The sequence below is a fragment of the Capra hircus genome, chromosome 4, assembly GCF_001704415.2.
Source record: "Capra hircus breed San Clemente chromosome 4, ASM170441v1, whole genome shotgun sequence".
Taxonomy (NCBI): Eukaryota; Metazoa; Chordata; class Mammalia; order Artiodactyla; family Bovidae; genus Capra; species Capra hircus.
The window spans coordinates 59,176,353-59,202,709 of NC_030811.1; the positions used below are offsets into that span (position 1 = coordinate 59,176,353).

The window sequence follows — 26,357 nt, forward strand, 5'->3', positions numbered from 1 at the left end:
CCCACCAATCCTGAGACTCCCCGGTCCTGGATTTATTTTGGGTGGCCTTTGAACTTCATGTTTTGAGTCCTTTTCATTCCAGAAGAACTGCGGCTATTTCTGTTTTGAGGTCAAGAAACCATCTGAGTTCATATATGAGGGACCTTCAGGTTTCTGGTTCCATGTAGGAAGAAGAGGAGGTCTAGAGTGGACATCATTGATTGGGCATGATTTCCAGGCCCTGAGGTTCTCCTTGGCAACAACTTGGGTGTATGTGGAGCCAGATTCACTCTTTAGGATCCAATCCAGGTCCAGGCATGTTAACCACATGTTGGAGGAAGAAATCCTGGAATGATGAATGAAAGAGAGAATGCATCAGTGACTGAGTGCCCGTTCCAACCTGAGGTACAATTTTCAAGTTGACAGTTTTCACCCCAGTGGTTCTTTCGACCTGTCTCTCTGTCCATTCCTTGGGGCCCCCTCCAAGGTGAGTCTCCCCTGGGGCGGGGGCACCTGACAGGCCTTCTCCAGGCCTGGCCCCTCCTGCTGCCACCTTCTTTATGCAGCTTGTTACCTCTGCATTTCCCTTGCATCAAAACATAAGTCTGAATCACATCCCCCAGAGCTTGTGAAGACTCAGTTAAGATCTTATTCTCATGGGAAGAGCCCCTATGTGGCTTTCCAAGGATACTATCCTAGCCCAGGGGGAAATGGGACAGCCTCTAAGTGACTGTTAGTTCTTGCCAGAGCAGCCATCCTCAGCGACCCTCTGCTGAAGGGCCACCTGCGCATCTTTTTAGATGCGGATTCCCTAGCCCCAGTCTGAGTAAGTCTGACTGAGCATGGGATGCCAGCCAGTGGTCAGAATCCCTAACAGACTCCTAGGTGTTTCTGGGTAAGTGAACAGCAGGGTGGACAATGCACATAGCGCTGGGTGGTGGGGTCCCCGGCTCTGCAGGAATCTGACCAGTCCTGGTGATACAGTGAAGCTCAAGGGGCAGGGCCCCCTTCCCAAGTACTCTAAGCAGTCACCCTATTTGTGTACAGTGTGAGATGGGAGGGCTAACAGGGCTGGCCTGTTGGAGGGACACTGAGGGCGGACAGACTTTGAGGCAAGAGGAGGACGGGGGAAACATGTGATTTGCTCACGAGAGATAAGAGGTGACCCAGAGCTGCCCTGACCCATGGCACCCAGGTCAGAGCTAGGCCTGGTACCCAGCTTCCCTGATGGTATACTGTTACCTGCTCCTCACTGTGAGATTAGGGGTGGATCTGAAAAATGCTTCCCCTCTTAATGACTCACAAGAGAAGCTGAGAAAGCCAACCTCTAAGTCCTGATGCCTTTATGAACTGAGTTTGTGATGTCTTTTCCAATTTTAAAGACCTCTGACAAGATGTACAATGGTGAGCAGGAAACTCTCTGGGTCTGCCCGCAAAGTGTAGAGCACTTGAATGCTGAGATGTCAAGGACCTTCTTCCCTGAAGATAGAAAGGAGGCTTTACAAGATTAGACATCCTGCATTCCTTCTGTGTGGGAGCACGCTGGATGCTGTGTTTCATTAAGGCATGGCTATAAAATTGATGAGTGCTCTGGTCATGATGGTCTCTTTCCTGGAGGCCCCAGTCAGACACATTTTCTTAAGTGCATGCTCATGGTCACTTGGGTGGAGCCCACCACGCCCCTTCCACTGACTTCCTATTGCCTTGTGGTCTGAGAGGGAGGCTGGTAGAATGAGAGTGCCCTGCTGGCTGTGCTGGGAGCTCTCTCTATGGACCACTCGAAGGACCACAGGACTGGGGAGGAGGGGCGGCGGGCAGGCAGGGGGAGCCTCCTTGCTGTTGCTCCAAAGCAGAAGAGCACCTTGTACATCAATGAGAGTCTCAGGACACACAGCTTTGTATGGTATCTTTGACTGACATTCCTGCCCAGAAATGCAGGCTTGTTCTCGGAGGATGGGAGCTCTCTTTTCTCTGAGAAATCTTTAAGGAACTTCTCCAAAAGGTATAGTGTGTTGCCCACACACAACACATTCTGCCTCAGACCCATTTATCTACGTACTGTGCCTCACTCAGTCGTGTCCGACTCTTTGCGACCCATGGACTGTAGCTCATCAGGCTCCTCCATCCACGGGATTCTCCAGGCAAGAATACTGGAGTGGGTTGCCATTTTCTTCTCCAGGGGATCTTCCCAACCCAGGGATCGAACCTGGGTCTCCCACATTGTAGGCAGACGCTTTAACCTCTGAGCCACCAGGGAAGCCCAAGGTACTGTGCCTCACCAGCCGTTTTTCACTGGGTATCAGGAAACTGAGTTGCCTTGGCTTTCCAGTGCAAAGACTATCTGAATGATAAGGATTTTTTAGGAAGGAGGGTTATTATTATTATTATTGTTATTCAAAGCTCATCATCTCCTCCCTTTAGAACTTTGAAAGAAAGTGTTACTCAGTCTGACTCTTTGAGACCTCATGGACGGTAGCCCACCAGGCTCCTCTCTCCATGGGATTCTCCAGGCAAGAATACTGGAGTGGGTTGCCATGCCCTCCTCCAGGGGATCATCCCGATCCAGGGATAGAACCTGGGGCTCCTGCATTGCAGGCAGATTCTTTATCATCTGAGCTACGAGGGAAGCCCCTAAGCTTTTCTGATTACTGACATGGCCCTTGGAAGGAAGGAGGAGGACGGGGACTTGCTGAGAGATGGGGGGACATTTTGGTTATAGGAAGGGAGGCCTCATGGTTGGGATTAATAGTAAGCAATAATTAATAGTAATGTTTGGGGTTAATAACTCCATGACTTCCGAAACTTCCAGGACTCTGGACCAGTTTTACAGAGACTTTGGGGGAAAAAAAGAGGTAGAGAGACAGCCTGTCATTGGATAGGCCTGGTTCAGATCCCCATTTTCCCTCTCCTGGTTGGGTGATGGCATCCTCTCTGAGTCTCAGCTGCTGCTTCCCTAAACTGGGACTTATACCCTCTGTCTCGAAGCCATGGTGCCCCCAGAACCCAGAAAGGAGAAGGGAAGCTTCCCCTGGGGAAGGGAGCTATGCGCATCAGAAGGACCAGAGCCCAGGGGACTGTGATGAACTCCCCCTCACCTGTACAGGGCTGTCACAGGACCTGCCCCAACACAGGACATATGGAGCACCTGGCCCTTCGCAGGTGTTTATAAATGACAGCCATTATTTATCACCTTGTAAATATTGAGTTCTTAGTGCTGTTTTATAAGATTTGTGTTTTTTTTTGTTTTTTTTTTTTTTTCCAGCATCATATTTCTTTAAGCGAGCCCAGTTTTGCTCCAGAGTAAGAGCTCAGAGAAAGAAATGCTCAGTTTGGGGAAGCATTGCCTTCACATTGCCTTTTCTAGGTCAGATGCCATGAGTGTTGGATCTGCCGTTCAGAACAGTCCTGCTGGGAGGTTGACACTGAGGGTGTTTTTGGTTTCTGTCTTTGGACTGCTGTTTTGTTACTGAGATTACCAGGTTTCCCCAGCTGGATTCACGCCTGAGGCTGTTGCTGGAGGTTTGCTGGAGTCTCTGGTCGCTTGTCTGTCATGCCAGCTGGTGGTCAAACGTGTACTCAGGTTCTTGAGTTCTGTCTGGCTCTCCTCACGGCTCCTCCAGCCCTGCAGCCCTTGAACATGAGCCTGCCCCAGAATCACCTGTTCAGACATTTGGGCTGTCTCCAGGTAACTCTTCTTGAGGTGGTTATTTGTAGCAAAGAGGAAAGCGGTAACTTTGCAGTGGAAACACGTACAGACAGCACCATGAGGGACATAGCAGCTTCAAGTATCTTCTGATACGACATCCCCCTAGAAGGGTACAACCTCAGTTCTGTGGCATTTTTGCCAAAATGCATGATCCAAATTTAATCACAAGTAGACAATGAACAAACTCAAATTGAGAGGCTTTCTACAGATAACCGGCCATTACTCTTAAATTTGTCAGAGTCATGAAAGACAAAGTCCGTCTCGAGTTGGAGTGAACCCAAGGGGCATGATGCATTGTGGGCTCCTGAACTGGAGCGGGAAGGAACCTTAGTGGACACTTGGCAAAATGTGAATATGGTCTGTAAAGTACTATAGTTACAAGTTAATAGTATTGGGTCACTTAAGGCCCTGATTTAGATAATTACATGTGTTTCATAAGGTATTAACTTTGGGAGAAGTTGCATGAATGGTCCCAGCATCTTTTTCACAACAGGGTGTGGAGTAAAGTGCTTGCAGTTTGGAGCTGGAAAGGCCTGCTGCTGCTGCTGCTGCTAAGTCGCTTCAGTCGTGTCCGACTCAGTGTGACCCCATAGACGGCAGCCCACCAGGCTCCGCCGTCCCTGGGATTCTCCAGGCAAGAACATTGGAGTGGGTTGCCATTTCCTTCTCCAATGCATGAAACTGAAAAGTGAAAGTGAAGTCGCTCAGTTGTGTCCGACTCTTTGCGACCCCATGGACTGCAGCCCACCAGGCTCCTCCGTCCATGGGATTTTCCAGGCAAGAGTACTGGAGTGGGTTGCCATTGCCTGGTCTGGGTTCAGATCTTGCCTCTGATAACTATTAGCTGAGCAACACAAGGCAGGTTGCATTTCCTGTGTGAGCCTCTGTTTCCTCACCCCCACCACTGGAGTTTCTCTGAGGATAAATGCATGTGCAATCCACAGTGTGTAACATTCCCTTCCCCAGTGATAAAGAAGGGATTTGTCTTCTTTCCCGCCTTCCAGCCTTTCCCTGACCTGCCCTTTATCTCTTGTCAACCTCCACTGTGCACCTTCTCATGTGGTATTTTCAGAAACCTACACATGCATTTACACCCAGAGTCTAGAAAGCAGTTCCTTCTTGTTGTTGTTCAGTCGCTATGTTGTGCCCAACTCTTTTCGACCCCGTGGACTGCAGCATACCAGTCTCCAGGGTTTGCTCAAACTCATGTCCATTGAAGTCAATGCTACCATCCATCCATCTCATCCTCTTTACCTCCTTCTCCTCCTGCTTCAGTCTTTCCCAGCATCAGGGTCTTTTCCAACGAGTCGGCTCTTCGCATCAGGTGGCCAAAGTATTGGAGCTTCAGCATCAGTCCCTCCAATGAATATTCAGGGTTGATTTCCTTTAGGATTGACTAGTTTGATCTTCTTGCTGTCCAAGGGACTCTCAAGAGATTTCTCCAGCACCACAGCTCAAAAGCACCAATTTCCAGGTTGTAGAGATGAGAAACTCTCTGACTGGCTCTTGCTGTGTGAAGCCTGAGACAGGATTGAGTCCTGGTCCATCCTGCTTCAGTAGCCCTTTTGCCATCTCAGGCATCCCTTAGGATTCTCAGTCAAAGCCTTCTAGACCCTAGGCCAACAGCATTGGCATCACCTGAGAGTTTGTCATGAATGCAGAGTCTGAGGCCCCACCCCAGACCCCAGAGACTCAGAATCTGCATTTTACCAGGTGATTTGAGATTCAAAAAATCCTCTGCTCGAGGACTTGACTTGCAGAAGAGCAATGTCTCTTTGTCTGTATCTACAGAGGGGGCTAGATGAGAGTCGATGTGAGAGCTGAGAAATGTGAGCTCAGGATAGAAAAGTCTTCAGAATACATCATTCCAGGTCCATCCTTGTGTGGAATTCTCTCCCCTAAAGACTTTAGAGGCCTGAGGTCCTGCCAACAGCCTGGGATTCCAGCTGGGGCCTCTACATGGGATAGCCTGGCCAGGGTCTTGCCTGGAAGGGATTGTTTGTTTTCTGTGGGACTTGGGTTTCTTGTTCTGTTTACTCGCCTGTGCCAAGCATGCCTGGGGCCTCCACACAGAGGCTGGTGGCATCCAGCTGCAGAGGGTGCCCAGCAGCACAGGCTGCTTCTAAGCGACAGAGGCTTTGTGGCAGCTGGAGTCCTCTCAGCTGGACTCAGGTGCTGTGCAGGCTGTCTTTTAAATGAAGTTAGCCTTTGTTGGATGATGCAGCTTTGAGTGCCTTTAAGTTTAACCACCAGTAGGCTCTACGAGGTGAGACCACCACTAGCCCCATTTTGTAGCCTTGGACTCTGGGACTTAGAAAGGCTAGTAGGAGCCTAAGGTCATGTGGCTTGTAAGTGGAGCTGAGGTTTGAACCCAGAGCTTCCTTCAAGCCCAGGTCTTGAACCTTACGTTGTACTGGCCCAGGTTCCCTTCAGTGTCTAAAGCAGGACGGCCATCCCAGTGCCCTCTCATACACAGCGCGGCGGTGGTGATCCCGCGGTGTCCTTCCTGTCTTTTTGTGGTTGCCCTGGGTGGACCACTTGCCAGGCTCCCTGACTCCACTCTCCAGTGGGGCTGGAGATGCTGATGGTCACTCTTGGCACACAGGACAGATATTGGGTTTTGCAATTCCCAGAGAAGGAAGAGTGGCAGGCTGGGAGACCAGGCAGAATGTAGGCAGCCGACGCTCGGCATGGTGCAGCTCCTGGTGGCGGGGCTGGGCCAGCGTCCAGGCTCTGCACAGTGCCTTTGAAGTGTGGCCACTTCCACACGGCCTGGGGCAGTCAGAGGGTGGGCTGCACCTGGGCAGGAAGCCGCTCAGGGCGGCACCACAGGTGGAGGCTGTGCTGTGCAGTCGCTGTTACCGTTCTATAGCCGGTTTCCTTCCATGTCTTCCCCCTTTCTAACAGAAGAGCAGAGGAAAGCAGAAAACCACCAGAAATTCTAAATTAATACCCAGCCAATTTGGCTCATCCTTTCTCCAAGACTCCAGTGAGGGAGAGGCTGGTGTTTTTAAAAATCTCGTTCTCTATCAGATGCAACTGAAAGGCTCAGAGGTAATTAGCTGTTCTAGAAAGACTGTACCATCACCTTAAAAAGCTGCCTCGTGAGAGTAACCATTATCTGTAGTGGGATGGGAACATGGCAATAAAAATAGACTGTGGACCCTCCTCTGTGGGAGCTGAAGAAAACCAGCCTATTAGTTTAAGGAAAATTAGGCAGTGGGCCAAAAGTTACCACTCTCTCTTTTTAATTTGAAAAAAATCTCACAAAATGAGTACATTTTACTATGAAAATTTGGAGGAGTCAGAAAAGCACAAATAATAAAGAAAAATACCACCTTCATACCACCATTTAGATGAATTGTTCTGAGCATCTTGGCAAATACACCCCCGATCTCCATTTCTTTTGTTCATGAATGAATGTTTATTTGTATGAAATTGGGATCATGCTGATGTTCAGTATTATAAAGCACTTTTTTTCCCCTCAGCATTGTTTCAGTCTTTCCTTCATGTTATTAAATGCCCTTTTTAGTAGTGAAATGGCTGTATTAGGTAAAGGCGTCATAATTCATCTAAGGATGGCAGCAGCCAGGATAAGGATGACCATGAGTAGGATTTGTAGAGAACTTGCTTTGTGCTGGGCACTATTCTGAGCTCTGTTCTGTTAACTCAGTTTGTCATCACACAGTGCTGTGAGATAGGTACTCTTGTTATTCCCATTTAGCCTTTGTTTTTTGGCGTTTAAGCTTTTCCTTTTAAAATATAAATATTTTAGACAACTCAGTACTAAGCATACATATTTAAGCACACTCTTGGTTACCTGTAGGTTGCTGCTGGGTCAAAGAGTCTGCGTATTTTAAAGCTCTGATGCCTGTTGCCCATCATCCTAGAATGAGTCTCCACTCTCTGTCCCCTTACCTCTTCCCACTCGTTCGGTCTAGAGCCAGTGAGTTGGCTCTTCACATCAGGTGGCCAGAATAATGGAGCTGCAGCATCAGCAAATGTCTATTGATACCTTCCTGGGCACCAGAACCCGTGCTGGACACTGTAGGTGTACCGATGAATGAACCGTGGCTCTTTAATCTCAGGAACTGGTGGGAAGACCATCTTGGAATGGTTATTGACTGGGTGGAAGGTTCGCCGTACTTAAAGCCAGGAACAGTGGTTCAAGCTCATTTCTGTTCCCACCAGTGGCCTGTATACACAAGTTACCTCTCTGGCTCTCAACTATGCTGATTCTCAGCAGGGAAAGGGTTAGCTGTGCCTGGTGTCCTGGCCCTCAAGGCAGTGCAAGGTGGGTAGGGGAGAGGGATGGCAGCTGAACATGACACACAGACATCGTGTTTCATCAGGAACGAAAGCCGAGAACAGGGTGGTGGTGGTGTGAGCTCCTGTCGCTCACTCCTCTGCTCCTGGGAGATAAACAATTGGAAAAAAGTAACAGCCTTGGACTCCAAAGACTCCTCTCCTTTGAAAACTGTATCGTATGTAAGTCACTGCCCCATGATGATCTTGCAATGAGGAAGACATGTTCCATATTTCACATGGGAGGCGGGGAGTGGCCTGCAGAATATTTCTGGCCTCTCTTGAGCTTTGCAAGGGGGTTCGAGTTTCATGGGCAATGTGGCTTTTGGATTCTGGGTTCCAGCGCTGTGTGGGGAAGTGTGAAGGCGTGTGTCTCAAGTTTGATTTAGAAAACTGAGCTGCAGGTGGAAAGCATGTAACGTGACTCTTTTCCCCCAAATGATGTGGCTTTCTCATGTTTCACTTTTGAAAATGGTTAACAAGTTCCCGAAGTGAGCAGGCGATTTTATCAGGATGGCAGAGCATATAGCACTGGGAAACGAGTTTTCCAGCTATTTTTTATAGGTTTAACACCTGCAAAGTGGCATTTTCTGCAAAGAAGTGACAAGGATAGCAAAGAGTGTGAAAACAAAATTCCATAGAAACTCTTTCTCAGACTCTGGAGTAATGGGGCCACTGACCTAAATAAGAGCAGAAATCCTCCAGTACAATGAGCTCACACTGCCAAGATGGGCTGAATTGAGGCCGTGGCATCCTCCACTCACACGCTGGTCCCATGTGCATTCAAGCCCCAGACGACACGCAGGCTGCTGTCTAGAGACAGCCAGGCTGCCCCAGACCCTCCTAGAGAGGGTTTCTGGCTCCAGGACCCTGGCTGAAGCCTGGGTGATAACAAGGCTGTATCCCTGGATGGAGACACTAACTAAAGAATAGAATTTTAACGTAAGAATCCCAGGAACTGAGCAGACTTCGTCAGGCTCCAGGGCTGGGTCGGATAGAACTGTTCTTGGTGGACTATCCAAGAAACAGCGCAGACTCAAAATACAGTGCCATACGTGGGAGCGTGGCATTTAGTTTTCTGCGAGCACAGTTTTTAAAGTAAGAACAGGTGGCATTAATTTTAATTTAACCCAGTAGATCCAAAATAGTAACATTCAACATTTATGTACATAATTAGCATAAAAAATACCAATGAAATAGTTTTCCTTCTTTTCGTGTGCTCTTTGAAATCCAGTGTGTTTTACCCTTAGCGGCACATCTCGCTTCATAACCATCGCATTTCAAATGCCCAGGAGCAGTATGTGGCTCATGACTGCTGTCTTGGACAGTGCAGGTGTAGAAGCTGTATCACTCAGCATCTTATGAGTGAGGCCAAATGGCTGCTGGGCCTGTAATGATCACTGTAGCATTTGGTGTCGAGTCATAGCATTCTTCTGCCACTGGGGTGGGGGCGGGGGAAGCTTTCAACCTCAGTAGCTTAAACTGTAGACAGTAATACTTTCCATTTTCATAGGGCCTTTCCATTACAGGATACTTTAGTACGCTCTCCTAAAACTGTGAGAGAGGCCAGGCAGGAACCATTCCTTTGGCACATGTTTATTAAGGGTATGCTGGGTATTAGGTCCTGATTGGCAGACAACTTCTGCCTTCTTGGAGCTCAGATTCCAGCGGAGGGGAAAAACATCATGCATCACTGTAGTTAGAACTGTAGTGGGTATGAGCAGGGGCTATGGAAGCACAAGAGAAACACTCCTAATTCTGCCCAAGATGTCAGGGGAGCACTTGAGAGGCGAGAGGTTTGAGCATAAAGATGGAATGACATCTTTGCTAGGAAGATGAACTGGAGTGAAAGGTAGATGCATTCTGAATATCATCCATTTGGGTTAGAACTTCTATACCTGGAATGTCCATTTTACAGCCCAGACAGGTGGCAGGTTAGGTCACCTGCTTGAAATCCTACTAGATGTCCAGAGGCGATAGATTCTGGAAGGGTTCCGATTAGCTAGTTCGGGAGCAGCTTTGCATCTAAAATGTGTCCCTGGCTGTGGTCTTTAGGAAGGAAGTGGTGGGAAGAGCCCAGCCCTGAAACTTAATGATCGGCTGGCCTCCATTCCACTGTCCTTTTCTGCCTTCAGCTACCATTTTGTTTTGTTTTGTTTTGAGATCTGACACTAGAACATTTGTATACAATTCTGTAAGATCGCTCTGTTAAAAAGTGAAGTTGCTCGTGTCCAACTCTTTGCGACCCCCTGGACTGCAGCCTGTCAGGCTCCTCCCTCCATGGGATTTTCCAGGCAAGAGTGCTAGAGTGGGTTGCTGTTTCCTTCTCCAGGGGATCTTCCTGACCCAGGGGTGGAACCCCGGTGTCCCACGTTGCAGGAGCTCTTTACCATCTGAGCCACCAGGGAATCCCTTCCTTCTGTTAAAGTTCATGCTTTAAGTGCTGCTTGTAGTATTTCTGTTGTAGTTACTGGGGAGTCCTGGGGGAGACAGCACCATTTCTGGATGTTTCCATTCCCAAGCGAACCAACCACCCATCTGGAATTTCAGTGCAAGGATTTTAACCAACACAAGGAGCTGGGCTCTTGCCTTTTGTCCATACCAGGCCGTTGGCCACGACTCAAGACAGAGCACCCACACGCCTGCCTGGGGCCTGCTTCCCTCCAGGAATGGTGAGCCTCCTCTGCACTCAGCAGTTTTTATTTTTATCTCATCAGCGTGTTCCTCCTTTTAAAGTGTGAATCCTAGTGACCCGAATGAGCTGTCTGTCTGGGCCTGGGCCAGCAGGCCTAGGTTACTCCAGTTCAGAGGCGGCCCTGGTCTGGGGTGGCAGGGATGGGGGTTCCCAGTGTGACTGGATGGGGTGGGGCAGGGAGCCAAAGTGGCCTGCCAGACGGACAAGTTCTCAAACCAGGAGAAGGTTATTCTTGAAGTAAACCAGACCCTGTATTCCTCTCTCCCTCACCCCCTTCGTAACAGCCCTTTTAAAAGAACAAGCAAAGTTTGCAAAATTCCGATGTTAATATTTAGAAACACAAAATCAAGTGGGCATACCTCTTCCAGTTTGGTTGTGGGTGGAATTCAGGCCTGTTGGCTTTGGCATCCACACATGAGACTCTGCTGAGATTTCATCCATGCTGATGCATCAGAACAGCATGGTTTCATACTTAGAGGTTGGGCACAGAAGTTGAGGGGTTGCTCTTTCCCTGGAATTGAGTGACGGCTGCCCCAGGCTCACAAGGGAGGATGTGGTAGAGTTTTAGAAACAGGAAGACAGAAGGCCTGCCCCACCCACTGCTGGCTCATGGAGCTGGCATGAGTCAGAGGGAAGAACTGCAGGATTTGTGGGCCTCCTATGCTGGACCATGGAGAAGGAAATGGCAGCCAACTCAAGTATTCTTGCCTGGGAAATCCCATGGACAGAGGAGCCTGGCAGGTTACAGTTCATGAGGTCTCAAAGAGTCGGACGCAACTGAGCAACTAAACACACAGACACACACCCATACACCCCTACCTACCTACCTACCTGTGTTAAATGCTTTTCCTCTGGAGAGAGAGAGACACACACACACACCCCACACACCTGTGTTAAGTGCTTTTCCTCTGTAGGCTCATGAATCTCGCGCAGCTGTTCTGTGGGCTTATCGTTATAGAGGTAGTTTTGCTTCCATAGGGCAGTGGTTGTCCAAGTGTGGTTACTGGACCAGCAGCATCACCTGGGAACTTGTAAGAAACGCAGGTTCTCAGGCCCCACTCACGGTTTTCAGAATGAGGACTCTGGAGAGGGGCCAAGCTATCTGTGTTTTAACAAGCCCTCCAGGCAAGCCTGATGGACTCTAAAGCTTGGAAGCCTCTACCCCAGAGGTTAAAAACACAGGCCCAGAGCTAATCTGGGCTCAGACCTCAGGCATATGGCTTTCGGCAAGTCAGGCAACCACTCTGCTTTGGTGTACTCATCTGTAGATTGGAGGTGTGAATAGTACCCACTTCACAGGGCTGTGTGGATTACATTAAGGAGTATATGGTGAAACTGGGGCAGTGCTGGCACGTGGTGAGCACACCCTGAGTTATTTGGTCTCCTTCACTCGGAGTCTGCCGGCTTTGATCCCAGGTCTGCTGAACCTCAAAACCATCTACTCATTTTATTGGACCAGCCGTCCCTTAGAAATCAAATTCAATTAAGCATCACCATGTCTCATTCTGCAAACACTGGAGGCTGCTGTGTAGGCTTGCTGGCCAGGGGGGGTCTCCTCTCTCCCTGCCAGCTCTAGTTCCTTAATAGGAGCTGCTTGAACAGGGAGAGAAAGATTTTAAGACCAAGGCCAAGTTTACCATGTGGCTGCCTTTATTGATTAGTGTGTCTGTCTTGGATACACGAGGGGTTCTTTCCTCTTGCTGTTGCCAGATATCAGGCAACTTAGTGTGAATTTCTGAGCCATTCCTGCTACTGGGCTTTAATGGAAGGCTATTAAGAGTGACTGCTTAATGTGGCAAGCCGGAGGAGTTGTGTGGGCTGTACATGTTCAGGGTGGGGTCAGCAGGAGGCTGTGTGTGGTTTGTGGGCCTTGCCTGGCCTAGGAATTGGTCTGGTGCTGTTGATTTTGGGAAATGTGGGTGGCTGTAGCCGCAGGAAAGGGCTGGTTGAGAATCAGTATTTTCTGAATCCTGGGCACATATCTTTCCATTTTATCATGATTAATAGAAGCTTTCAGCCCCATTTTGCAGCTGTGGGAAGGACTGCCATAATGAAGTACCATAGAATGGGCTAATTGAACAAAAGAATTTGTTTCTTCCTGGTTCTGGAAAGTAAAAATCTGAGATCAAAGTGTCAGCAGAGTTGACTTCTGAGGCTTATGGATGACTATTGTGTCTTCACATGGTCTCTATACTCAGCTCTGTCTAATTTCCTCTTTTTTTTTTAAGGATGCCCGTCATATTTTATTAGGCTTCCCAAGTGGCACAGTGGTAAAGAATCCACCTGCTAATGCAGGAGATGTGAGAGATGCAGGCTCGTTTTCCTGGGTCAGGACGATCTCATGGAGAAGGAGATGACCACTCATTCCAGTATTCTTGCCTGGAAAATCCTGTGGACAGAGGAGCCTGGCAGGCTGCACTTGTGTTTTATTAGGGCCACTCGACTGGCTTCATTTTAACTTTACCTTTTTAAAGACCGTTCTTGATTACAGTCACATTCTGAGGTCCTAGGGATTAGGACTTCAGCATCTGGATTTGGGTGGGGTGGAGCACTATTCAACCCATGACACCTGGCCTCAGATGATCCATGTGGGTCTTTCAGAGTGTGGTGAGGTGACTGAGCTCACTGAGGACAAACAGGAGGGAGGAAGGGAGGGGCTGAGGCATTGTGTGGACAGAGCGCGTTCACCGAGCAGAGCGGAAGCTGTGGGGCAGGCCGGGCGGCGGGGGCATGGAGGGAAGCGAGGGTCCCAGTTTTAGGAGGTGATTGGTTGTAATAGTGCAGGCAAGTGACAGTGAGGGTTCAGAAACAGGTTGGATCTGCAGGAAAATTTCAACATTTTTACTGATAGATTTTTGAATGACTTGAATATGAGGAAAGATAAACGAGTTTCCTAGTTTCCTGAGAATATAGCATTTTGCAAAGATGGTATTTCTGCCAAAGTCAGTGCCTAGAGTGTTTAATGATTCCAATTAAATCTCAGTGGGCTTTGGGGAAGATGACAGAATGAGTCTAAGATTCTTTTGAAAGGATAAACAGCTGAGAATAGTCAAGACATTTTTTTCATGAAGGGGGGTAATGATATCCCTTCTAGTTTGTTGCCCACGCACTGTCCAGAGTGATCTTTTTAAAGCATGAGTCAGGTGCCATCTGATGGTGTCACGCTGTCACACAGAATGGAATCCCTCTCTGTGCCGGGACCTGCGGGCCCTTGGTGGCTGGCTTCCCGAACCTTGCCTCCCGCCCCGCTCTCGCTCACTAAGCTCCAGTCACACCGGCTTCCTCCTTGTCCTGGAGAACACCCACCTTCAGCTTCGCTGTTGCCTGCACACAGAAATGTTTCTTTCTGGACTGGACTGTCTCCTGCTTCACTCTATCTTTTGACTCAGGTTTATGCTGAAAAAGCACCTCCTCTTCAGGGGAGCCTTCCCTGATCACCCTGTCTGAAACACTCTCTGTCCTGTCATTCGCTCTCCTCCGCTTTTACCTGAATTGTGCACTTTATTTACAGGAGGTGGGCTCTAATCCACACTGCCTGCCTTATTGTCCAGCTTTGCCCCTTATTGCCGTGTAGCTCTCTGGGTGTCAGTTGTCCTCGTCTGTAAAATGGAAATGACACTGCCTATGTCAGGTACTGTTGGGAGGATTAGATCTGGCACATAAAGTGGCCAACAGCCAAGTACTCTTTGGCTGGCGCACAGAGTAAGTATTCATTAAATGCTGTTATTACTTGTTCAATGTAGATTCCCCCAGTAGAAAGGGAAAGCAGACAGATGAACGCTTTGCCTGGTTCACTGGTATGTATTCGGTGCCCAGAACTGTGCTTGGCACACAGTAGGGGCTTGATAAATGTTTGTTGAGTGAATACATGAAAGCATGATGGTAAAACTATTATAAATGCACAGTAATTAAAATAGTGTTTGTGTATGAGTAGAGACAAACATTAAAGGAATACAAAGATAAAAGAATACAATAATAGCTCAAAGCCAATCCTAGTGTTTATGAGAATTTAAAATGGGATGATGAAGCATCACAAATCAGAGGGGAGAAAGGATGGATTATTAGTAAGTGATTACTTACTAATGCAAATGATTACATCCTCTCCCACAGCGTACACCAAAATAAATTCCGATTTGATGTTTTGAGTTAAACCACAGAAAAATACGGTAATACATGAGATTATCTAATTTTCTAGGTAAGACTTGGTTTTCTAAGACAAAGCACTGGGGAAAATAGACAGGTGGCTTGGATTGTTTCTACAAGTCAATTTCTGTGTATCATAAGTATTACAAAAAAGTTTATAGTCAATGCAGAAAAATTGCCACATATAACAGATAACAGTCCTTTACTATATAAATTGTTGCTTATGTAAATCTGTAGCGGATAAACATTAACGTCTCAGTAGAAAAATTATCCAAAGGGAAAATACAGATCATGCACAGAAGAAATGCACGCAGGCAGGCATATGGGGTGGGGGTTGGGGTGGGGATATTTAACTTCAGTTCAGTTCAGTTCAGTCGCTCAGTCGTGTCCGACTCTTTGTGACCCCATGAATCGCAGCACACCAGGCCTCCCTGTCCATCACCAACTCCCGGAGTTTGCTCAAACTCTCGTCCATCAAGTCGGTGATGCCATCCAGCCATCTCATCCTCTGTTGTCCCCTTCTCCCCCTGCCCCCAATCCCTCCCAGCATCAGAGTCTTTTCCAATGAGTCAACTCTTCCCATGAGGTGGCCAAAGCACTGGAGTTTCAGCTTTAGCATCATTCCTTCCAAAGAAATCCCAGGGCTGATCTTTAGAATGGACTGGTTGGATCTCCTTGCAGTCCAAGGGACTCTCAAGAGTCTTCTCCAACACCACAGTTCAAAAGCATCAATTCTTCGGCACTCAGCCTTCTTCACAGTCCAACTCTCACATCTCTACATGACCCCTGGAAAAACCACAGCCTTGACTGGACAGACCTTTGTTGGCAAAGTAATGTCTCTGCTTTTGAATATGCTATCTAGGTTGGTCATAACTTTTTTTCCAAGGAGTAAGCGTCTTTTAATTTCATGGCTGCAGTCACCATCTGCAGTGATTTTGGAGCCCCCCAAAAAATAGTCTGCCACTGTTTCCCCATCTATTTCCCATGAAGTGATGGGACCAGTTGCCATGATCTTAGTTTTCTGAATGTTGAGCTTTAAGCCAACTTTTTCACTCTCCTCTTTCCCTTTTATCAAGAGGCTTTTTAGTTCCTCTTCCCTTTCTGCCATAAGGGTGGTGTCATCTGCATATCTGAGGTTATTGAGATTTCTCCCGGCAGTCTTGATTCCAGCTTGTGCTTCTTCCAGACCAGCATTTCTCATGATGTACTCTGCATATAAGTTAAATAAGCACGGTGACAATATATAGCTTTGACGTACTCCTTTTCCTATTTGGAACCAGTCTGTTGTTCCATGTCCAGTTCTAACAGTTGCTTCCTGACCTGCATATAGATTTCTCAAGGGGCAGGTCAGGTGGTCTGGTATTCCCATCTCTCAGAATTTTCCAGAGTTTATTGTGATCCACACAGTCAAAGGCTTTGGCATAGTCAATAAAGCAGAAATAGATGTTTTTCTGGAACTCTCTTGCATTTTTGATGATCCAGAGGATGTTGGCAATTTGATCTCTGCTTCCTCTGCCTTTTCTAAAACCGGCTGGAGTATTTAACTTATTGGTAATCAAAGAAATGGAAAGTAAAGTGAGATAGCATTTTTTTTCCACTCAGGTTACCCAGCAGGGGTTGTGTTGAGAAAGGTACTTTTCTAAATTGCTGGTAATGGTATACCTGGGTAAAACTTCTCTGGCACAAAGTTTGTAGAGGCTTAACTATATACACGGAGAAGGCAATGGCACCCTACTCCAGTACTCTTGCCTGGAAAATCCCATGGACAGAGGAGCCTGGTAGGCTGCAGTCCATGGGGTCGCTGAGGGTTAGACGCGACTGAGCGACTTCACTTTAACTTTTCACTTTCATGCATTGGAGAAGGAAATGGCAACCCACTCCAGTGTTCTTGCCTGCAGAATCCCAGGGACAGGGGAGCCTGGTGGGCTGCCGTCTGTGGGGTTGCACTGAGTCAGACACGACTGAAGCGACTTAGCAGCAGCAGCAGCAACTATATACATACTTTTTGACTTGGTAAAGTCAATTCTAGAAATCTAACCTAAGGAAATAAGTAGAAATTCATCCGATATATGTAATAATAAAGATAGTCATTATTCATAAATAATAAATATATGGAAAAGATCCACATATCCAACAATAGTGAGTTATGTACATATACACAGGAAATAGACTGAAATAGTCATCCAGACTTTAAAATATTTTTTCTGAGGTTATTTATATATCCATTCTTAACCAGGACCTTTTTTTCATTATGCTCACTAATGTCCCATTGGCCAAAGCAAGTCATATGACCAAGCCATTGACTCAGGGAGAGCAGACCACACGAGAGGTGACTACTGATAACTGCCTGTATAACCGTCTACCACACGTGTTCATAATATGATTGCAGTTCCTAAACATGAGACACGTAAAGACACGTGCACATGTGGAAACATGACAGAATGTCATCTGCGGTTATTCTCTAGTATCTTCTTCTGTACATTCTCAAAATTTCCTGTAGTGAGTATATATTTTATTGTCATTAAAAAAATGTGTTAATTTTAAAAGAATGGCTGTGGGTTTGGAGATCTTAATATATGATAAAGGGCAGATTCAGGAGAATTATTGGATGAATAGAATTAACTGGTGTTGGTGACTTTTTAGATGATGGATGAGGCTGAGAGTAGGTGGGTTCAAGAATAAAATAGCTCAGGCCTTATATTGGATGGTGTCCAAGTTGGAGGAAGGGATGTAGGATATCTTTGTGGCGGGAAATCTCCTCTAACAAGTTGAATTTGAAGTCCCTCTGTGGCATTGTAGTTAAGAGTCTGGCAGCTAATGGAAATATAGACTTGGAGTTCAGAAGAGAAGTGGGGGCTGGAGAAAGGAGTATCTTTTTGAATCACTGGTGGTCACTGTGAGAGAGAAAATATGATTGAATTCTTGAGCTCACTAATATTTAAGGCCTTGGCAAAAGCAGTGCCAGACCAGTTCCAACCTATGACACTTCTTCCTTATCCTTTCCTGCCCCAGGCTGAATAACCCCATCCCACCCCCATCGTCTGTGGTCTTGGCACTCTGTTCTTCTCTTTTGGAGCACTCGACTTGTTTGTAATTAAGTGACCACTTGTGCAACTAATTGATCAGTGGAGGTGCCCCCCACTGGATTGTCAGCTGCATGAGCGCAAGGCAGGGTCTGTTTTGTCCACTGTTGTTAATCAGGGTTGCCTGACATAGGTTTTCCAGGAGGATGAGTAAATGAAAACAGCAAGCAACCCAAAGAGGTAGTGGATAAGAAAGATTCAGAGAAGGTGCAGGGGGCCCAAGAGAGTTTCAGGAGAAAAGTTTCAAGGAGAAAGCAGGCACCAAGTGTCAGTGGCGGTAAGAGACGGAAAAAGAAATCAACAGAGAAAGCAGTGTTAGAGTGGGGCTGCAGTCAGGTCCTGGGGGAAAGGAGTGTGGTCAGTCATTCGAGCAAAGGTGAACTGTTTGGTCTTGGAGAAGAGGACTGGAAGATCTTCTGAGTGGAAGGATAGTAAGGAGGGAGGGACAAATACAGTTTGTCCCTTAGCATCCATGGGACATTGGTTCTAGGAACCCCCGTGGATTCCAAAATTCAAGGTTGCTCAAATCTCTTATATTAAATGGCCTAGCACAATGGCTACAGTTGGTCTTTGTATCCACAGATACTGGGATTTTCTCAGAGTGCTCCTCAAGTCTGGTCTGGAGATCTTAGATGTGTTAGATGTGAACCACATGAAATTGGCTGTGTTGAAATCTTCGTGAAATTGGCATTCTTTGCTATTATACGCTAACTCAGGAGTTCTCAAAGTATGGGTCCCAGTCTGGCAACTGCCTCTCCTGGGAACTTGTTAGAAATGCAAATTCATATTTAAATAGAAGACCCTGGGGTAGGGCTCAGCAATGCATTTTAATAGCCCTCCAGATGATGTTCACTAAAGCTCAAGAACCACTGCCCTAACCCCCAAACTACAAGCAAGTGGTTGTTGGAGGTTACCTTGCTCCCCTGACATTTATGCAGGAGCCAGCAACAAAACAACTCCAAGAGCAGGGATGTCTGTTTTCTTACTGCCTGCTTTCTGGGAGAATTTTTGAAGTTGTCAACTCAAAACCTGCTTTGGAATTCCCTGAGGTTGGAGAATTGGGCTGATAAGATTGAGGTCCCTGTCTTGCAGAGGCTTCTTCCCTGTTGTGTGGTCAGCAGTTTTTGCTGGGATTCCGGGCAGCTTTCCTGGCCTGACTCTGAGCACGAGTTTCTGAGCCAGCCAGTTAGGGGAGTGGGGGTGGGGAAGGGGAGCCTCCTGGGCCTCCCTGTATTCACTATTTTAAAATTGAAGACAGGAAGGACCCCAGGGATTACAGACTAGAGGATAAGGTTTCACATCAAGCAGCTGGAATTCATAGCCGCGATGTCCGGGACCTATAGCTTTGAATACTTGGTGAGATGCTGTTGCTTAACAAAACCCAGCCTCGGCCCACTGGCCTCCATCCTCGCCAAGACTTGGCACCATTCTGGGTCACCAAGCTCCTGCTGCACCTTGGGATTCCCCAGAGATAAAAGCTAGGCAGCCCTGATTACTGCTGTTACTTTCAAGAGGCTTGACTTAGCTGCAGCTTGCAGTATGGACACTCAGCAGCAAATGTTAATTGCTGGAGGCACAGAGTGGATTTTTCCCTCTTTGTAACTCAGAGGAACAGATATCCAGACACCAGGCAGATCCCCACACATTTGAAGGTGACCCCACAAACCAGGGGTTGAGATTTTCCAGATAACCGAGGCTCTCAGCAAAGAGTAAGTGCCCATTTGCCCCTGCAGTGGGGTGCCTACTGGCATTCTAAAAGCCTGTGCACATGATGCTTTGGAGGCTTTGCTGCCTGGGATTTGTGTTCCAGTCTGTTCTGTGTTGTTGAGCACAGTGTCATGGGTAGATTCTGAGGAGCTGGAACCTACCCTGTCCCGTGTTGGGAATATTCATGGGAGGTAGGCAAGAGCAGGTAAGTACCTCCACTGTCCCTGGGAGCTCCCTTTCCTCTCCTGGAAGAACTTTGGGCTTCCCTGCAGAGCACAGACTTGTGTCCAGTCTAAGTTCTTTCTTATTTTGCACACTTATAAAGGTAAATCTTCCTATGCTGCCAAAATCACAGGAAAGATAGGAGCACTTGGTTCTGGTTCTAGTTTATTCGTATAATTTTGAGAAAATGACTACATCCAAATACTTTTTTTTCTCTCCGTGAGTGGGCTTTAGTCATACTTTTTTCCCACTAGTGGGCCTCTGTGTAAAATATTGGGGGCAAAATATTGAAAATAATTATTTTTTATCAAGAGTATTTGGAAATCTAAAGTTCCTGTACCCACTGCTCTAGTGTCTCCAGAGAAAAATATCCAGTTAACAAAGGACAGGAAGGAGATAGTTCCAGAACTTCAGTTAAGTGACAGAGGTCTGAGTGTTCACTGCACAGGGCTGCTAAAGCTCTCGTGGGCCTTCCAGTGTCACTCATGGGTGCTGGAAGACATTTCCCAGGACTGACACCCCATCCCCCTGTCATTCACTAGTTCTGATGAAAGAAGAGTTGAAAATGGCCAGTGAAATGGTGGTCAAATAAATGTAAATTTGAGTAGCCTTATAGCACCTTTCCCACCTATTGGATTAGGGAGGATGTGCAGAAATTACCCAGGACGGGAGTGGGTTGTAGAACTACCGGTGGAAGTCTAAATCTGCCAAGCAATTTTGCAAAACTTATTTAAAATCTTAAAAATGCGCATAGCCCTTGACCTCCTGGAAAATTTCTGTTTGAAACAAAGTTATGCAGAAAGTAGTATGTTCCAAGTTTTTCACCAAAATGATAATTAAAACAGTAAAAAACTAGAAACAGCCTTGATGTCCAATAAGGATTATTAAATTATAGCATATATGTTTATTTATATCCGTAGCTATATGTATATCTTCATTACAGTTACATCAGACAGTACTTAATAATGTAATCATATCAGTTAATAAAAATGACAATAACTTATAATGTGTTTTAAAATAATAGAAACAACATTATGATTCCAATTTTATAAACTATATGTTTTCATATAGTTTTTGAGTCTAAAAGGATTCATATCAAAATGTTAATGGTAATTCCTAGGTTAGAGAATTACATTTCTTTTCTCTTTCTTTCCTTTTTATTTTCTAAATTTTCTGCAATAAATATGGGCTTAGTAAATTATTTCTTTTAAAAAATAAGGAAAAGATTCCTATGAAATATGCCCTAATAATTGCTGCTTTAAACAACTTCATGCCCAGAGCATCTAGCTGGCTGGTTTGCATTACAAGAAGGAATAAACGTTTGCTTTTTACTGATTAATGGGGAAGGAGGATGTTGTCTCTGACAAAACACAGAGGTGAATTTCATCTCGCCTAAAAGGAAGAGAAGCCTTTGGTAAGAGGTGAAATTTCAGCACTGAAAGCTAGATGAGGAATTTCGGCTGGAGCATTAAGCTGGAATCACAGACCCTATGTTGTGCTAGATAACTTTCTGATTTCCAGTGTGTTCTGAAGGTGGAAATTTTCTTCTCCTGCACGTTCAGTGAATGGCTCTTACCCTCTCCCAGAAAAATGAAACAAGAAACTAACCTCTTGAGACGGTGGCAGTGACAGTTGAAAGCAGCAGTAGTTAAGTCTCACTGGGCACAAGTGATGCTGCTTGTTCCTAAGGGTTGGATGATGGGCGGGAGGGGCCAAGAGCAGAGCCAGGCTCATTTCCTTGTGAAGAACAGCTGGGGGGATCATTTACACTGAGAATTGTGTGAAAATACCATTCTTCTTGGCTGAAAATATGTGATCAAATGTAAAGTTGGGCTTTAGCAATATTCATTTCATGGTAGCTTGACAGGCTTAGGATGGAAACATTAGATGGTTGAAGAGGAGAGGGTGAGGGTGAATGGTGATTTCATCCAGGTTAGAAAGGGCTAACAAAAGCGTCAGAGAAAGCCCCAGACAAAGGCCCTGAAGGAGAAGCATTAACCAGGTCTGCAGTGGAGTTGGAGGCTGGGGTTTCACACTGGCACCTGGGGTCTGCAGGGAGTGGGTCAGTTGAAAGTGAGAGGAAGAATTATTTTGAGGCCAGCCTTTGTGTGAAATATCAGAAATCAAATCGTTGGACTGCAGCATTACTTTGAAATGATTCAATAATATTGATATATATATGCATATATGAATTGGTAGATGGTTAGAAGGACAAATATGTGAGAAAAGAAATATGGCAAAATGCCAACAGTTGTGGACTGTGGATGGTAGGTGTGTGGGTCTTCACTGTACAGTTCTATAAACTTCACTGAAGGTTTTGGGGGAAAAATCATTAAAATATTGGGATCAAAAAGAGCAACTAGATGGCAAAACCTAAACTCATGACATTTACAGAAAAGATAGGTAACGTGGAATCCCACAGGAATCCCCAAATACAAAAACTTGGGATCTAAAAGAGCCCCAAACCCTTAGTTATTGGCCCAGGAGCTGGCCAGCACACATTTAAAATGTGTGTGTATATGTGTGTTACTTCCATATTCACAGGATTTGGCACACAGAGAGGTCCTACAGTGCGAAAGATGAAAATGTCAGAAGGAAGCCTAATGAATGGAAAGGGAAGATAGGAAAACATGACAAGATCGCCCCGGAGACCCCTCTCATGGTTCTGAACCAGTTGCTAAGAGAAGACCACAGGAAAGTGGAAGTGCAGAGGGAACAGGCTCAGCTACAGCCCACCTTTTGCCAGGTGAGGCCGTGCAGGATGGGGACACAGTCCCCACTGTAGATATTTGATCTGGTGCACTTGATCTGGTTGGTTCATATACCACACCCCCGAGCCCACTGCCACCATGAAAGCCAAGGAATAAACAAAAAGGGTTCGGGAAAAGCAGCTGGGGAAGGTGGTGAAAAGGGTTTCTCCATCCAGGAAAAACTCTCTTCAAATGATATTTGCAGCATTTTCTGATTGTATTAGCCAGATGTCTCCTTCTTGTGTAAACGTGTGTTGAAAAAAAATTGAAGGGGAAGCCTCAGGTTCCAAGAAGTCCTCAATTCACTTGGATCAGAGAGATGAATGGTAACAACTTGCAAGCCTCCTTGACTTAGGGATGTCTGGACCTGCGTTATCATAACCACTTGGATTAAGAATGATCAATAAGAACCTCATCCAAGGTCTAAGGCTTCATCTCTTAACAGTTAAATATGACACTGGGAGGAAGTTGGATGAAATCAGGAGGTACCAGTTAGGGCCCTGAGCTGAGTTTGAATGACCACTTTGCTTTTGAGTAGTGAGAGTAAAGATTTTGTTTTGTTCATTGCTCTGTCTCTGGTGCCCAGAGTCATGCCTGGCATGTAGTGAGTGCTCAGTAAATATCTGTCAAATGAATTAAAAAAAAAAAGTGAGTCCTTTTAAGTCATACAGACCTGGGCTCAATTCTCTGTTTCTAGCTCTTGTGTGGACCTTACACAAGCCAACTAATCACTCTGAAGCTGCAAAATAAGAGTAGAAATTCCTGCCTCTTCAGTTGAGAATAAAATATCCCAAAGCCAGGAGTAAGAAAAACTAATTTTGTAGTATCCAAATCAAAGAAATTTTGGGATCTGCAGTTTGTTCGGAGAAGGTGATGGCACCCTACTCCAGTACTCTTGCCTGGAAAATCCCATGGACAGAGGAGCCTGGAAGGCTGCAGTCCATGGGGTCGCGAAGAGTCGGACACAACTGAGCGACTTCCCTTTCACTTTTCACTATCATGCATTGGAGAAGGAAATGGCAACCCACTCCAGTGTTCTTGCCTGGAGAATCCCAGGGACGGGGGAGCCTGGTGGGCTGCCATCTATGGGGTCGCACAGAGTCGGACACGATTGAAGTGACTTAGCAGCAGTAGAAGCAGCAGCAGCAGTTTGTTACCACTGTGTCTCGTTGAGCAGAAATTTTGAGGTATGAGTGAAACAGAGGAATAAAGCCTTAGCAGAGAACCTGATATCTGGAAAACACTCAATTAAAAGCATCCTCTTTCTCGCCTTCATTGGTTCTGTCTGCATTTCAGTCTGTTCCTGTGTCTTGTCTTCCAAACTTCCCAGGGATAAAACCGCCCAGTCTACTGTAGTTTTCTCTCCTGCCGTTAAACCATGCCATTAACTTCTAATGGGCTTTCTTGTGGGGCCTCAGACCTTAGATTAGGCCAGATGTTTTAACCTTTTTAGAAAGTGGCATGAAGTAGGCAATTTGCTGCTGCAGAGGAGAAGTGTAGGTTGGAAAAGCCTTTCTCGGTCTCCACCAGGAGGCCCCCTCCCCTCCACTATCCACCGTTAGGCCTGCTCATCTTCAGCTATTTTCAGTTAAAGTCATTCGCCTTTGGCAATTCCTGTGGTTTGTGCTTGAGGTGATTTCCAGGGGGCACGGGCCTGATTCCACATAGAGGGGCTTCCTGAGAGCCAGGATCTGGGATGCCTGCCAAGTACTCAAAAGCCTGGAGGCCTGAAGCACCCGAAGCTTGACTGAACCTGCCTCAGGAAAACGGGTTCTCTTTGGGGAACTTCTCCACATGTGGAGGATCCAGAGCCCTGCAGTTTGAGGGGGAGCCTGTCTTCCCATCTGCTGGACAATCCAGTTGCCAAAAATAGGAGACCAGACATTGTCTTGCCCTTCAGAGATGCTATCTCTGGAAGCATTTGGCTGTTGCCGAAACCATCTTCCTGTTCATCAGAAAGACACAGGCTCCACTCTGGTTCCAGGTGCCCTGTGGCTTGCAGCTCCTCCTAATTTCTCCCTGAAATACCCATGATGACACAGAAAAATAACAAAACTCCCAAGTCAGCAAAAAACCAGGGACTGACAAATGCCAGGATCTTGAAAGCGTCAACTGATGATGTCGAGAAGACAGAGTGAGCCATGGGGCTCTGTCTAGGATGCAGTTGATGACATGAAGATTCGTGAAAAGGAACCCTCAACCCCTGTACCCTGAGAAAAGTCAGAAAGTACTTTATACCTTCTCTTTTGTTTAGTTCCCTACTCATGTACTTGAAGTAAATTCTAACTGGTTGCGCCCCACCCCTGACACACACACACACACTTAATTTTTCCTCCTCTCAGCTGCAGACCTCAGATGTGGTCTTCTGTAAATTCATCTCTCTTTATCTTTATTAACCCTGTATCCAAGTAGAGAAAGAAACCATGGGAAGAAAACCAGATGGGGAATAGGGGAAACTGGCAGAATTTCGGTGCATTCTAGTAAGTATGTTTCCCCAGAGCAAAGTGCTGTAAGGAGGGTGCCCCGGGAGCTGTGCATGCGGGAAAATAGAAAGCTTTCTGTCTTGAGTTAAGTCTCAGGGAAGGAAATGAACTTTGTTAGAGCAAGCGTTCTGAATCACTGGAAGCCATGTCTTTGCCCTGTCCTCTCCCACAGCAGGTACAGAAACACCCATTCTTTATGCAGGTGGCGAGAAAATGGAACCATTGCCAGTCTACTCATAACATCTGTTGAAATTTCATCACTGGTCTGGACAAACTTTTCCTTATTCAAGGATGAATGAAGACAAAAGGCTTCTCTGGTGGCTCAGGGCTGAAGAATCCACCTGCCAATGCAAGCAATGCAGGAGACACAGGTTCGATTTCTGGTTCAGAAATATCCCTCGGAGGAGGAAATGGCAACCTCCACTCTAGTATTCTTGCCTGGAAGGTCCCATGGACAGAGGAGCCTGGTGGCCTACAGTCCATGGGATCACAAAAAGTCAGACACAACTGAACAACTGAGCATGCACGCAAAGACAAAAAACACTGTGGGGAAGAGTCCACCAGGGTAAGGTAAAGGCAATTGCTTCTAAAGACCCAGAAGCAGGTCTGTTTTTGGAAAAATTACCTACAGCAGGCTCCAGAAGAGCATTTGGGAGAAATGTGTAGCATTCTCAGTATCTACAAAAAGACATGGCCTCCCTGCAGTAGGAGCCGAAAAATGTAAGGCAAAGATGGGTTGATATGAAAAGGCAACAAAAAGGGAAAAAAAGATATAGATTAAATGAAGAAAAGTTTTGAGGAAACAAAAATCCAGCTCCCGAACTAAGATCCAAATTTGCAGGAGTATTAATAGAAGAGTATTAATATGTGAGAGGCTGAATAATGGCCCCCCAAAGATGTCCATATCTTAATCTGGAAATCTGTGAACACTAAGTGCAAAAACTGACTTTGCCGATGTGTTGAAGGTGAGGATCTTGAGAGATGGAGAGGTTATTCCACATTATCCACATAGGTCCTAATTGCAGTCGTAAGTGTTCTTGTGAAAGATAGGCAGAGAGAAATTTGATGATAAAAGAGAAGGCACTGTGACCGTGGAGGCAGAGATTGGGACCATGTGACTGCAAGCCGAGGAATGTCAGCTGCCACCAGAAGCTGGAAGAGGCAGAGGACAAATTCTCCCCTGGAGCCTCCTGAGGAAGTACGGCTGTTCTGACAACTTCATTTGGCCTGGTGACACTGATCTTAGCCTTCAGGCCTCCAGAACTATAAGAAAATAAATGTCTG

General features: G+C 46.3%; 1 protein-coding gene across 2 annotated transcripts in view; it reads left to right on the plus strand.

Moving 5' to 3' along the window:
* Nucleotides 1-26,357, plus strand: part of EEPD1 (endonuclease/exonuclease/phosphatase family domain containing 1) — a 122,955-nt gene that overhangs the window by 43,764 nt on the left and 52,834 nt on the right. The window lies entirely within an intron of this gene.